The sequence below is a fragment of the Macaca nemestrina genome, chromosome 10 (assembly GCF_043159975.1).
Source record: "Macaca nemestrina isolate mMacNem1 chromosome 10, mMacNem.hap1, whole genome shotgun sequence".
Classification (NCBI taxonomy): domain Eukaryota; kingdom Metazoa; phylum Chordata; class Mammalia; order Primates; family Cercopithecidae; genus Macaca; species Macaca nemestrina.
This window is the reverse complement of record NC_092134.1, coordinates 106,591,245-106,607,076: the sequence shown is the minus strand read 5'-3', so window position 1 is coordinate 106,607,076 and position 15,832 is coordinate 106,591,245.

Here is a 15,832-nt window from a genome sequence, read left to right as displayed (position 1 = left end):
TTGCGTTCTGTGAAATCATCTCACAGAGTTACAGCATTCCCCTCAAGAAGCCTTTCACTAAGACAGTTCTTGTGGAACAGGCAAAGTGATATTTGGAAGCCCATCGAGGGCTATGGTGAAAAAGGAAATATCCTCAGTTGAAATCTGGAAAGAAGATTTCTGAGAAACTGCTTAGTGTTCTGTTAATTCATCTCACAGTGTTATATCAGTGTTTCATGGATCTCTTAGCTAGCCTTTTTTCTGTGGAATCTGAGAACAGATATTTCGGATCCCTTTGAAGACTATGGAGCCAAAGGTAATATCCTCCGATGAGAAAGAGAAAGAAGCTTTCTGAGAAACTTCTTTGTGTACTGTGAAATCATCTCACAGAGTTACAGCTTTACCCACAAGAAGCCTTTCGCTAAGACAGTTCTTGTCGAATTGGCAAAGTGATATTTGGAAGCCCATGGAGGGCTGTGGTGAAAAAGGAAATATCCTCAGTGAAATCTGGAAAGAAGCTTTCTGAGACAGTGCTCTTTGATGTGGGACTTCCACTCACGGAGATATATCTGTATTTCGTTGGTCTCTTTGCTAGCCTTTTTTCTGTGGAATCTGAGAACTGATATTTCGGATCCCATTGAAGACTATAGGGCCAAAGGAAATATCCTCCGATAACAAAGATAAAGAAGCTTTCTGAAAAACTTCTTTGTGTTCTGTGAAATCATCTCACAGAGTTGCAGCTTTCCACTCAAGAAGCCTTTCGCTAAGACAGTTCTTTTGGAATTGGCAAAGTGATATTTGGAAGCCCATAGAGGTCTATGGTGAAAAAGGAAATATCCTCAGATGAAATCTGGAAAGAAGCTTTCTGAGTAACTACTCTGTGATGTGGGACTTCCATTCACAGAGATATATGTGTATTTCGTTAATCTCTTTGCTAGCCTTTTTTCTGTGGAATGTTAGAACAGATATTTCGGATGCCTTTGAAGACTATAGGGCCAAAGGAAATATCCTCCGATAACAAAGAGAAAGAAGCTTTCTGAGAAACTTCTTCGTTTTCTGTGAAATCATCTCAAAGAGTTACAGCTTTCCCCTCAAGAAGCCTTTCGCTAAGACAGTTCTTGTGGAACTGGCAAAGTGATATTTGGAATCCCATAGAGGGCTACGGTGAAAAAGCAAATATCCTCAGATGAAATCTGGAAAGAAGCTTTCTGAGAAACTGCTTAGTGTTCTGTTAATTCATCTCACAGAGATATATCCGTATTTCGTAGAACATTTTGCTAGCCTTATTTCTGAGGAATCTGAGAACAGATATTTCGGATCCCATTGAAGAATATAGAGCTAAAGGAAAGATCCTTTGATAACAAAGAGAAAGAAGCTTTCTGAGAAACTTCTTTGTGTTCTGTGAAATCATCTCACTGAGTTACAGCTTTCCCCTCAAGAAGCCTTTCGCTATGACAGTTTTTGCGCAATTGGCAAAGTGATATTTGGAAGCCCATAGAAGGCTGTGGTGAAAAAGGAAATATCCTCAGATGAAATCTGGAAAGAAGGTTTCTGAGAAACTGCTCTGTGATGTGTGACTTCCACTCACAGATATGTCCGTATTTCGTGGATCTCTTTGCTAGCCTTATTTCTGTGGAATCTGAGAACAGATATTTCGGATCCCATTGAAGACTATAGGGCCAAAGGAAATATCCTCCGATAACAAAGAGAAAGAAGCTTTCTGAGAAACTTCTTTGTGTTCTGTGAAATCATCTCACAGAGTTACAGCTTTCAGCTCAAGATGCCTTTCGCTAAGACAGTTCTTGTGGAATTGGCAAAGTGATATTTGGAAGCCCCTAGAGGGCTATGGTGAAAAAGGAAATATGCTCAGATGAAAACTGGAAAGAAGCTTTCTGAGAAACTGCTTATTGTTCTGTTAATTCATCTCACAGAGTTATATCTGTGTTTCGTGGATCTCTTTGCTAGCCTTATTTCTGTGGAATCTGAGAACAGATATTTCGGATCCCTTTGAAGACTATAGGGCCAAAGGAAATATCATATGATAACAAAGAGAAGGAAGCTTTCTGAGAAACTGCTTTGTGTTCTGTGAAATCATCTCGCAGAGTTACAGCGTTCCCCTCAAGAAGCCTTTCGCTTAGACAGTTCTTGTGGAATTGGGAACGTGATATTTGGAAGCCCATCGAGGGCTATGGTGACAAAGGACGTATCCTCAGATGAAATCTGGAAAGAAGCTTTCTGAGAAACTGCTTATTGTTCCGTTAATTCATCTCACAGAGTTACATCTGTATTTCGTGGATCTCTTAGCTAGCCTTATTTCTGTGCAAACTGAGGACAGATATTTCGGATCCCATTGAAGACTATAGGGCCAAAGGAAATATCCTCCGATGACAAAGAGAAAGAAGCTTTCTGAGAAACTTCTTTGTGTTCTGTGAAATCATCTCACAGAGTTACAGCCTTCCCCTCAAGAAGCCTTTCGCTAAGACAGTTCTTGTGGAATGGGCAAAGTGATATTTGGAAGCCCATAGAGGGCTGTGGTGAAAAAGAAATATCCTCAGTGAAATCTGGAAAGAAGCTTTCTGAGACACTGCTCTGTGATGTGGGACTTCCACTCACAAAGATATTTCTGTATTTCGTTGGTCTCTTTGCTAGCCTTTTTTCTGTGGAATCTGAAAACAGATATTTCGGATCCCCTTGAAGACTATAGGGCCAAAGGAAATATCCTCCGATATCAAAGATAAAGAAGCTTTCTGAGAAACTTCTTTGTGTTCTGTGAAATCATCTCAAAGAGTTACAGCTTTCCCCTCAAGAAGCGTTTCGCTAAGACAGTTGTTGTGGAATTGGCAAAGTGATGTTTGGAAGCCCTTAGAGGGCTGTGGTGAAAAAGGAAATATCCTCAGATGAAATATGGAAAGAAGCTTTCTGAGAAACTGCTCTGTGATGTGTGACTTCCACTCACTGAGATATATCCGTATTTCGTGAATCTCTTTGCTAGCCTTATTTCTGTGGAATCTTAGAACAGATATTTCGGATCCCTTTGAAGACTATAGGGCCAAAGGAAATATCCTCCAATAACAAAGAGAAAGAAGCTTTCTGAGAAACTTCTTTGTGTTCTGTGAAATCATCTCACAGAGTTACAGCTTTCCCCTCAAGAAGCCTTTCGCTAAGACAGTTCTTGTGGAATTGGCAAAGTGATATTTGGAAGCCCATAGAGGGCTATGGTGAAAAAGGAATGATCCTCAAATGAAATCTGGAAAGAAGCTTTCTGAGAAACTGCTCTGTGATGTGTTACTTCCACTCACAGAATTACTTCTGTATTTCATGGATATCTTTGCTAGCCTTATTTCTGTGGAATCTGAGAACAGACATTTCGAATCCCTTTGAAGAATATAAGTCCAAAGAAAATATCCTCCGATAAGAAAGAGAAAGTAGCTTTCTGAGAAACTTCTTTGTGTTCTGTGAAATCATCTCACAGAGTTACAGCTTTCCCCTCAAGAAGCCTTTCGCTAAGACAGTTCTTGTGGAATTGGCAAAGTGATATTTGGAAGCCCATAGAGGTCTATGGTGAAAAAGAAAATATCCTTAGATGAAATCTAGAAAGAAGCTTTCTGAGTAACTACTCTGTGATGTGGGACTTCCACTCACAGAGATATATGTGTATTTCCTTAATCTCTTTGCTAGCCTTATTTCTGTGGAATCTGAGAACAGATATTTCGGATCCCTTTGAAGACTATAGGGCCAAAGGAAATATCCTCCGATGACAAAGAGAAAGAAGCTTTCTGAGAAACTTCTTTGTGTTCTGTGAAATCATCTCACAGAGTTACAGCTTTCACCTCAAGAAGCCTTTCGTAAGACAGTTCTTGTGGAATTGGCAAAGTGATATTTGGAAGCCCATAGAGGGCTACGGTGAAAAAGCAAATATCCTCACATGAAATCTGGAAAGAAGCTTTCTGAGAAACTGCTTAGTGTTCTGTTAATTCATCTCAGAGAGATATATCCGTATTTCGTAGAACTCTTTGCTAGCCTTATTTCTGAGGAATCTGAGAACAGATATTTCGGATCCCATTGAAGACTATAGAGCCAAAGGAAATATCCTCTGATAACAAATAGAAAGAAGCTTTCTGAGAAACTTCTTTCTGTTCTGTGAAATCATCTCACTGAGTTACAGCTTTCCCCTCAAGAAGCCTTTCGCTAAGACAGTTCTTGTGCAATTGGCAAAGTGATATTTGGAAGCCCATAGAGGGCTATGGTGAAAAAGGAAATATCCTCAGATGAAATCTGGAAAGAGGCTTTCTGAGAAACTGCTCTGTGATGTGTGACTTCCACTCACTGAGATATATCCGTATTTCGTGGATCTCTTTGCTAGCCTTATTTCTGTGGAATCTTAGAACAGATATTTCGGATCCCTTTGAAGACTATAGGGTCAAAGGAAATATCCTCCAATAACAAAGAGAAAGAAGCTTTCTGAGAAACTTCTTTGTGTTCTGTGAAATCATCTCACAGAGTTACAGCTTTCACCTCAAGAAGCCTTTCGCTAAGACAGTTCTTCTGGAATTGGCAAAGTGATATTTGGAAGCCCACAGAGGGCTATGGTGAAAAAGGAATGATCCTCAAATGAAATATGGAAAGAAGCTTTCTGAGAAACTGCTCTGTGATGTGTTACTTCCACTCACAGAATTACATCTGTATTTCGTGGATATCTTTGCTAGCCTTATATCTGTGGAATCTGAGAACAGACATTTCGGATCCCTTTGAAGAATATAAGGCCAAAGAAAATATCCTCCGATAACAAAGAGAAAGTAGCTTTCTGAGAAACTTCTTTGTGTTCTGTGAAATCATCTCACAGAGTTACAGCTTTCCCCTCAAGAAGCCTTTCGCTAAGACAGTTCTTGTGGAATTGGCAAAGTGATATTTGGAAGCCCATAGAGGTCTATGGTGAAAAAGAAAATATCCTCAGATGAAATCTGGAAAGAATGTTTCTGAGTAACTACTCTGTGATGTGAGACTTCCACTCACAGAGATATATGTGTATTTCGTTAATCTCTTTGCTAGCCTTATTTCTGTGGAATCTGAGAACAGATATTTCGGATCCCTTTGATGACTATAGGGCCAAAGGAAATATCCTCCGGTAACGAAGAGAAAGAAGCTTTCTGAGAAACTTCTTTGTGTTCTGTGAAATCATCTCAAAGAGTTACAGCTTTCCCTTCAAGAAGCCTTTCGCTAAGACAGTTCTTGTGGAACTGGCAAAGTGATATTTGGAATCCCATAGAGGGCTACGGTGAAAAAGCAAATATCCTCAGATGAAATCTGGAAAGAAGCTTTCTGAGAAACTGCTTAGTGTTCTGTTAATTCATCTCACAGAGATATATCCGTATTTCGTAGAACACTTTGCTAGCCTTATTTCTGAGGAATCTGAGAACAGATATTTCGGATCCCATTGAAGAATATAGAGCTAAAGGAAATATCCTCTTATAACAAAGAGAAAGAAGCTTTCTGAGAAACTTCTTTGTGTTCTTTGAAATCATCTCACTGAGTTACAGCTTTCCCCTCAAGAAGCCTTTCGCTATGACAGTTCTTGTGCAATTGGCAAAGTGATATTTGGAAGCCCATAGAAGGCTGTGGTGAAAAAGGAAATATCCTCAGATGAAATCTGGAAAGAAGGTTTCTGAGAAACTGCTCTGTGATGTGTGACTTCCACTCACAGATATATCCGTATTTCGTGGATCTCTTTGCTAGCCTTATTTCTGTGGAATCTGAGAACAGATATTTCGGATCCCATTGAAGACTATAGGGCCAAAGGAAATATCCTCCGATAACAAAGAGAAAGAAGCTTTCTGAGAAACTTCTTTGTGTTCTGTGAAATCATCTCACAGAGTTACAGCTTTCAGCTCAAGATGCCTTTCGCTAAGACAGTTCTTGTGGAATTGGCAAAGTGATATTTGGAAGCCCCTAGAGGGCTATGGTGAAAAAGGAAATATGCTCAGATGAAAACTGGAAAGAAGCTTTCTGAGAAACAGCTTATTGTTCTGTTAATTCATCTCACAGAGTTATATCTGTGTTTCGTGGATCTCTTTGCTAACCTTATTTCTGTGGAATCTGAGAACAGATATTTCGGATCCCTTTGAAGACTATAGGGCCAAAGGAAATATCATATGATAACAAAGAGAAGGAAGCTTTCTGAGAAACTTCTTTGTGTTCTGTGAAATCATCTCGCAGAGTTACAGCGTTCCCCTCAAGAAGCCTTTCGCTTAGACAGTTCTTGTGGAATTGGGAACGTGATATTTGGAAGCCCATCGAGGGCTATGGTGACAAAGGACGTATCCTCAGATGAAATCTGGAAAGAAGCTTTCTGAGAAACTGCTTATTGTTCTGTTAATTCATCTCACAGAGTTACATCTGTATTTCGTGGATCTCTTAGCTAGCCTTATTTCTGTGCAATCTGAGGACAGATATTTCGGATCCCTTTGAAGACTATAGGGCCAAAGGAAATATCCTCCGGTAACAAAGAGAAAGAAGCTTTCTGAGAAACTTCTTTGTGTTCTGTGAAATCATCTCACAGAGTTACAGCTTTCCCCTCAAGAAGCCTTTCGTAAGACAGTTCTTGTGGAATTGGCAACGTGATATTTGGAAGCCCATAGAGGGCTACGGTGAAAAAGCAAACATCCTCACATGAAATCTGGAAAGAAGCTTTCTGAGAAACTGCTTAGTGTTCTGTTAATTCATCTCAGAGAGATATATCCGTATTTCGTAGAACTCTTTGCTAGCCTTATTTCTGAGGAATCTGAGAACAGATATTTCGGATCCCATTGAAGACTATAGAGCCAAAGGAAATATCCTCCGATGAGAAAGAGAAAGAAGCTTTCTGAGAAACTTCTTTCTGTTCTGTGAAATCATCTCACTGAGTTACAGCTTTCCCCTCAAGAAGCCTTTCGCTAAGACAGTTCTTGTGCAATTGGCAAAGTGATATTTGGAAGCCCATAGAGGGCTATGGTGAAAAAGGAAATATCCTCAGATGAAATCTGGAAAGAGGCTTTCTGAGAAACTGCTCTGTGATGTGTGACTTCCACTCACTGAGATATATCCGTATTTCATGGATCTCTTTGCTAGCCTTATTTCTGTGGAATCTTAGAACAGATATTTCGGATCCCTTTGAAGACTATAGGGTCAAAGGAAATATCCTCCAATAACAAAGAGAAAGAAGCTTTCTGAGAAACTTCTTTGTGTTCTGTGAAATCATCTCACAGAGTTACAGCTTTCACCTCAAGAAGCCTTTCGCTAAGACAGTTCTTCTGGAATTGGCAAAGTGATATTTGGAAGCCCACAGAGGGCTATGGTGAAAAAGGAATGATCCTCAAATGAAATATGGAAAGAAGCTTTCTGAGAAACTGCTCTGTGATGTGTTACTTCCACTCACAGAATTACATCTGTATTTCGTGGATATCTTTGCTAGCCTTATATCTGTGGAATCTGAGAACAGACATTTCGGATCCCTTTGAAGAATATAAGGCCAAAGAAAATATCCTCCGATAACAAAGAGAAAGTAGCTTTCTGAGAAACTTCTTTGTGTTCTGTGAAATCATCTCACAGAGTTACAGCTTTCCCCTCAAGAAGCCTTTCGCTAAGACAGTTCTTGTGGAATTGGCAAAGTGATATTTGGAAGCCCATAGAGGTCTATGGTGAAAAAGAAAATATCCTCAGATGAAATCTGGAAAGAATGTTTCTGAGTAACTACTCTGTGATGTGGGACTTCCACTCACAGAGATATATGTGTATTTCGTTAATCTCTTTGCTAGCCTTATTTCTGTGGAATCTGAGAACAGATATTTCGGATCCCTTTGAAGACTATAGGGCCAAAGGAAATATCCTCCGGTAACGAAGAGAAAGAAGCTTTCTGAGAAACTTCTTTGTGTTCTGTGAAATCATCTCAAAGAGTTACAGCTTTCCCTTCAAGAAGCCTTTCGCTAAGACAGTTCTTGTGGAACTGGCAAAGTGATATTTGGAATCCCATAGAGGGCTACGGTGAAAAAGCAAATATCCTCAGATGAAATCTGGAAAGAAGCTTTCTGAGAAACTGCTTAGTGTTCTGTTAATTCATCTCACAGAGATATATCCGTATTTCGTAGAACACTTTGCTAGCCTTATTTCTGAGGAATCTGAGAACAGATATTTCGGATCCCATTGAAGAATATAGAGCTAAAGGAAATATCCTCTGATAACAAAGAGAAAGAAGCTATCTGAGAAACTTCTTTGTGTTCTTTGAAATCATCTCACTGAGTTACAGCTTTCCCCTCAAGAAGCCTTTCGCTATGACAGTTCTTGTGCAATTGGCAAAGTGATATTTGGAAGCCCATAGAAGGCTGTGGTGAAAAAGGAAATATCCTCAGATGAAATCTGGAAAGAAGGTTTCTGAGAAACTGCTCTGTGATGTGTGACTTCCACTCACAGATATATCCGTATTTCGTGGATCTCTTTGCTAGCCTTATTTCTGTGGAATCTGAGAACAGATATTTCGGATCCCATTGAAGACTATAGGGCCAAAGGAAATATCCTCCGATAACAAAGAGAAAGAAGCTTTCTGAGAAACTTCTTTGTGTTCTGTGAAATCATCTCACAGAGTTACAGCTTTCAGCTCAAGATGCCTTTCGCTAAGACAGTTCTTGTGGAATTGGCAAAGTGATATTTGGAAGCCCCTAGAGGGCTATGGTGAAAAAGGAAATATGCTCAGATGAAAACTGGAAAGAAGCTTTCTGAGAAACAGCTTATTGTTCTGTTAATTCATCTCACAGAGTTATATCTGTGTTTCGTGGATCTCTTTGCTAACCTTATTTCTGTGGAATCTGAGAACAGATATTTCGGATCCCTTTGAAGACTATAGGGCCAAAGGAAATATCATATGATAACAAAGAGAAGGAAGCTTTCTGAGAAACTTCTTTGTGTTCTGTGAAATCATCTCGCAGAGTTACAGCGTTCCCCTCAAGAAGCCTTTCGCTTAGACAGTTCTTGTGGAATTGGGAACGTGATATTTGGAAGCCCATCGAGGGCTATGGTGACAAAGGACGTATCCTCAGATGAAATCTGGAAAGAAGCTTTCTGAGAAACTGCTTATTGTTCTGTTAATTCATCTCACAGAGTTACATCTGTATTTCGTGGATCTCTTAGCTAGCCTTATTTCTGTGCAATCTGAGGACAGATATTTCGGATCCCATTGAAGACTATAGGGCCAAAGGAAATATCCTCCGATGACAAAGATAAAGAAGCTTTCTGAGAAACTTCTTTGTGTTCTGTGAAATCATCTCACAGAGTTACAGCTTTCCCCTCAAGAAGCCTTTCGCTAAGACAGTTCTTGTGGAATTGGTAACGTGATATTTGGAAGCCCATCGAGGGCTATGGTGACAAAGGAAGCATCCTCAGATGAAATCTGGAAAGAAGTTTTCTGAGAAACTGCTTATTGTTCTGTTAATTCATCTCACAGAGTTACATCTGTATTTCGTGGATCTCTTAGCTAGCCTTATTTCTGTGGAACCTGAGAACAGATATTTCGGATCCCTTTGAAGACTATGGAGCCAAAGGAAATATCCTCCGATGAGAAAGAGAAAGAAGCTTTCTGAGAAACTTCTTTGTGTACTGAGAAATCATCTTACAGAGATACAGCTTTACCCTCAAGAAGCCTTTCGCTAAGACAGTTCTTGTGGAATTGGCAAAGTGATATTTGGAAGCCCATGGAGGGCTGTGGTGAAAAAGGAAATATCCTCAGTGAAATCTGGAAAGAAGCTTTCTGAGACACTGCTCTTTGATGTGGGACTTCCACTCACAGAGATATATCTGTATTTCGTTGGTCTCTTTGCTAGCCCTTTTCTGTGGAATCTGAGAACAGATATTTCGGATCCCCTTGAAGACTATAGGGCCAAAGGAAATATCCTCCGATAAGAAAGATAAATAAGCTTTCTGAGAAACTTCTTTGTGTTCGGAGAAATCATCTCAAAGAGTTACAGCTTTCCCCTCAAGAATCCTTTCGCTAAGACAGTTCTTGTGGAATTGGCAAACTGATGTTTGGAAGCCCAAAGAGGGCTATTTTGAAAAAGGAAATATCCTCAGATGAAATCTGGAAAGAAGGTTTCTGAGAAACAGCTTATTGTTCTGTTAATTCATCTCACAGAGTTATATCTGTGTTTCGTGGATCTCTTTGCTAACCTTATTTCTGTGGAATCTGAGAACACATATTTCGGATCCCTTTGAAGACTATAGGGCCAAAGGAAATATCATATGATAACAAAGAGAAGGAAGCTTTCTGAGAAACTTCTTTGTGTTCTGTGAAATCATCTCGCAGAGTTACAGCTTTCCCCTCAAGAAGCCTTTCGCTAAGACAGTTCTTGTGGAATTGGGAACGTGATATTTGGAAGCCCATCGAGGGCTATGGTGACAAAGGACGTATCGTCAGATGAAATCTGGAAAGAAACTTTCTGAGAAACTGCTTATTGTTCTGTTAATTCATCTCACAGAGTTACATCTGTATTTCGTGGATCTCTTAGCTAGCCTTATTTCTGTGCAATCTTAGGACAGATATTTCGGATCCCATTGAAGACTATAGGGCCAAAGGAAATATCCTCCGATGACAAAGAGAAAGAAGCTTTCTGAGAAACTTCTTTGTGTTCTGTGAAATCATCTCACAGAGTTACAGCCTTCCCCTCAAGAAGCCTTTCGCTAAGACAGTTCTTGTGAAATTGGCAAAGTGATATTTGGAAGCCCATGGAGGGCTGTGGTGAAAAAGAAATATCCTCAGTGAAATCTGGAAAGAAGCTTTCTGAGAAACTGCTCTGTGATGTGTGACTTCCACTCACTGAGATATATGCGTATTTCGTGGATCTCTTTGCTAGCCTTATTTCTGTGGAATCTGAGAACAGATATTTCGGATCCCTTTGAAGACTATAGGGCCAAAGTAAATAGCCTCCAATAACAAAGAGAAAGAAGCTTTCTGAGAAACTTCTTTGTGTTTTTGTGAAATCATCTCACAGAGTTACAGCTTTCCCCCTCAAGAAGCCTTTCGCTAAGACAGTTCTTGTGGAATTGGCAAAGTGATATTTGGAAGCCCTTAGAGGGCTATGGTGAAAAAGGAATGATCCTCAGATGAAATCTGGAAAGAAGCTTTCTGAGAAACTACTCTGTGATGTGTTACTTCCACTCACAGAGTTACATCTGTATTTCGTGGATATCTTTGCTAGCCTTATTTCTGTGGAATCTGATAACAGACATTTCGGATCCCTTTGAGGAATATAAGGCCAAAGAAAATATCCTCCGATAACAAAGAGAAAGAAGCTTTCTGAGAAACTTCTTTGTGTTCTGTGAAATCATCTCACAGAGTTACAGCTTTCCCCTCAAGAAGCCTTTCGCTAAGACAGTTCTTGTGGAATTGGCAAAGTGATATTTGGAAGCCCATAGACGGCTATGGTGAAAAAGGAAATATCCTCAGATGAAATCTGGAAAGAAGCTTTCTGAGTAACTACTCTGTGATGTGGGACTTCCACTCACAGAGATATAGGTGTATTTCGTTAATCTCTTTGCTAGCCTTATTTCTGTGGAATCATAGAACAGATATTTCGGATCCCTTTGAAGACTATAGGGCCAAAGGAAATATCCTCCGATAACAAAGAGAAAGAAGCTTTCTGGGAAACTTCTTTGTGTTCTGTGAAATCATCTCAAAGAGTTACAGCTTTCCCCTCAAGAAGCCTTTCGCTAAGACAGTTCTTGTGGAACTGGCAAAGTGATATTTGGAATCCCATAGAGGGCTACGGTGAAAAAGCAAATATCCTCAGATGAAATCTGGAAAGAAGCTTTCTGAGAAACTGCTTAGTGTTCTGTTAATTCATCTCACAGAGATATATCCGTATTTCGTAGAACACTTTGCTAGCCTTATTTCTGAGGAATCTGAGAACAGATATTTCGGATCCCATTGAAGAATATAGAGCTAAAGGAAATATCCTCTGATAACAAATAGAAAGAAGCTTTCTGAGAAACTTCTTTCTGTTCTGTGAAATCATCTCACTGAGTTACAGCTTTCCCCTCAAGAAGCCTTTCGCTAAGACAGTTTTTGTGCAATTGGCAAAGTGATACTTGGAAGCCCATAGAGGGCTATGGTGAAAAAGGAAATATCCTCAGATGAAATCTGGAAAGAGGCTTTCTGAGAAACTGCTCTGTGATGTGTGACTTCCACTCACTGAGATATATCCGTATTTCGTGGATCTCTTTGCTAGCCCTATTTCTGTGGAATCTTAGAACAGATATTTCGGATCCCTTTGAAGACTGTAGGGCCAAAGGAAATATCCTCCAATAACAAAGAGAAAGAAGCTTTCTGAGAAACTTCTTTGTGTTCTGTGAAATCATCTCACAGAGTTACAGCTTTCCCCTCAAGAAGCCTTTCGCTAAGACAGTTCTTCTGGAATTGGCAAAGTGATATTTGGAAGCCCATAGAGGGCTATGGTGAAAAAGGAATGATCCTCAAATGAAATCTGGAAAGAAGCTTTCTGAGAAACTGCTCTGTGATGTGTTACTTCCACTCACAGAATTACATCTGTATTTCGTGGATATCTTTGCTAGCCTTATATCTGTGGAATCTGAGAACAGACATTTCGGATCCCTTTGAAGAATATAAGGCCAAAGAAAATATCCTCCGATAACAAAGAGAAAGTAGCTTTCTGAGAAACTTCTTTGTGTTCTGTGAAATCATCTCACAGAGTTACAGCTTTCCCCTCAAGAAGCCTTTCGCTAAGACAGTTCTTGTGGAATTGGCAAAGTGATATTTGGAAGCCCATAGAGGTCTATGGTGAAAAAGAAAATATCCTCAGATGAAATCTGGAAAGAAGCTTTCTGAGTAACTACTCTGTGATGTGGGACTTCCACTCACAGAGATATATGCGTATTTCGTTAATCTCTTTGCTAGCCTTATTTCTGTGGAATCTGAGAACAGATATTTCGGATCCCTTTGAAGACTATAGGGCCAAAGGAAATATCCTCCGGTAACAAAGAGAAAGAAGCTTTCTGAGAAACTTCTTTGTGTTCTGTGAAATCATCTCAAAGAGTTACAGCTTTCCCCTCAAGAAGCCTTTCGCTAAGACAGTTCTTGTGGAACTGGCAAAGTGATATTTGGAAGCCCATTGAGGGCTACGGTGAAAAAGCAAATATCCTCAGATGAAATCTGGAAAGAAGCTTTCTGAGAAACTGCTTAGTGTTCTGTTAATTCATCTCACAGAGATATATCCGTATTTCGTAGAACTCTTTGCTAGCCTTATTTCTGAGGAATCTCAGAACAGATACTTCGGATCCCATTGAAGACTCTAGAGCCAAAGGAAATATCCTCTGATAACAAATAGAAAGAAGCTTTCTGAGAAACTTCTTTGTGTTCTGTGAAATCATCTCACTGAGTTACAGCTTTCCCCTCAAGAAGCCTTTCGCTAAGACAGTTCTTGTGCAATTGGCAAAGTGATATTTGGAAGCCCATAGAGGGCTATGGTGAAAAAGGAAATATCCTCAGATGAAATCTGGAAAGAGGCTTTCTGAGAAACTGCTCTGTGATGTGTGACTTCCACTCACAGAGATATATCCGTATTTCCTGGATCTCTTTGGTAGCCTTATTTCTGTGGAATCTGAGAACAAATATTTCGCATCCCATTGAAAACTACAGGGCCAAGGGAAATATCCTCCGATAACCAAGAGAAAGAAGCTTTTGAGAAACTTCTTTGTGTTCTGTGAAATCATCTCACAGAGTTACAGCTTTCCCCTCAAGAAGCCTTTCGCTAAGACAGTTCTTGTGGAATTGGCAAAGTGATATTTGGAAGCCCATGGAGGGCTATGGTGAAAAAGGAAATATCTTCAGATGAAATCTGGAAAAAGCTTTCTGTGAAACTGCTCTGTGATGTGTCACTTCCACTCACAGAGTTACATCTGTGTTTCCTAGATCTCTTTGCTAGCCTTCTTTCTGTGGAATCTGAGAACAGATATTTCAGATCCTTTTGAAGTCTATAGGACCAAAGGAAATATCCTCCGATAAAAAAGAGAAAGAAGCTTTCTGAGAAAATTCTTTGTGTTCTGTGAAATCATCTCACAGAGTTACAGCTGTCCCCTCAAGAAGTCTTTTCTTAAGACAGTTCTTGTGGAATTGGCAAAGTGATATTTGGAAGCCCATAGACGGCTATGGTGAAAAAGGAAATATCCTCAGATGAAATCTGGAAAGAAGCTTTCTGAGAAACTACTCTGTGATGTGGGACTTCCACTCAGAGAGATATATGTGTATCTCGTTAATCTCTTTGCTAGCCTTATTTCTGTGGAATCTGAGAACAGATATTTCGGATCCCTTTGAAGACTATAGGGCCAAAGGAAATATCCTCCGCTAACAAAGAGAAAGAAGCTTTCAGAGAAACTTCTTTGTGTTCTGTGAAATCATCTCGAAGAGTTACAGCTTTCCCCTCAAGAAGCCTTTCGCTAAGACAGTTCTTGTGGAATTGGCAAAGTGATATTTGGAAGCCCATAAAGGGCTATGGTGAAAAAGCAAATATCCTCAGATGAAATCTGGAAAGAAGCTTTCTGAGAAACTTCTTAGTGTTCTGTTAATTCATCTCACAGAGATATATCCGTATTTCGTAGAACTCTTTGCTAGCCTTATTTCTGTGGAATCTGAGAACAGATATTTCGGATCCCATTGAAGACTATAGAGCCAAAGGAAATATCCTAAGATAACAAAGAGAAAGAAGCTTTATGAGAAACTTCTTTGTGTTCTGTGAAATCATCTCACAGAATTACAGCTTTCCCCTCAAGAAGCGTTTCGCTAAGACAGTTCTAGTGCAATTGGCAAAGTGATATTTGGAAGCCCATAGAGGGCTATGGTGAAAAAGGAAATATCCTCAGATGAAATCTGGAAAGAAGGTTTCTGAGAAACTGCTCTGTGATGTGTGACTTCCACTAACAGATATATCCGTATTTCGTGGATCTCTTTGGTAGCCTTATTTCTGTGGAATCTGAGAACAGATATTTCGCATCCCATTGAAAAATATAGGGCCAAAGGAAATATCCTCCGATAACAAAGAGAAAGAAGATTTTGAGAAACTTCTTTGTGTTCTGTGAAATCATCTCACAGAGTTACACCTTTCCCCTCAAGAAGCCTTTCGGTAAGACAGTTCTTGTGGAATTGGCAAAGTGATATTTGGAAGCCCATGGAGGGCTATGGTGAAAAAGGAAATATCTTCAGATGAATTCTGGAAAGAAGCTTTCTGAGAAACTGCTCTGTGATGTGTGACTTCCACCAACAGATTTATATCCGTATTTCGTGTTTCTCTTTGCTAGCCTTATTTCTGTGGGTCTGAGAACAGATATTTCGGAACCCATTGAAGACTATAAGGCCAAAGGAAATATCCTCCGATAACAAAGAGAAAGAAGCTTTCTGAGAAACTTCTTTGTGTTCTGTGAAATCATCTCAAAGAGTTACAGCTTTCCCCTCAAGAAGCCTTTCGCTAAGCCAGTTCTTGTGGAACTGGCAAAGTGATATTTGAAAGCCCATAGAGGGCTACGGTGAAAAAGCAAATATCCTCACATGAAATCTGGAAAGAAGCTTTCTGAGAAACTGCTTAGTGTTCTGTTAATTCATCTCACAGAGATATATCCGTATTTCGTAGAACTCTTTGCTAGCCTTATTTCTGAGGAATCTGAGAACAGATATTTCGGATCCCATTGAAGACTATACAGCCAAAGGAAATATCCTCAGATAACAAATAGAAGGAAGCTTTCTGAGAAAATTCTTTGTGTTCTGTGAAATCATCTCACACAGTTACAGCTCTCCCCTCAAGAAGTCTTTTCCTAAGACAGTTCTTGT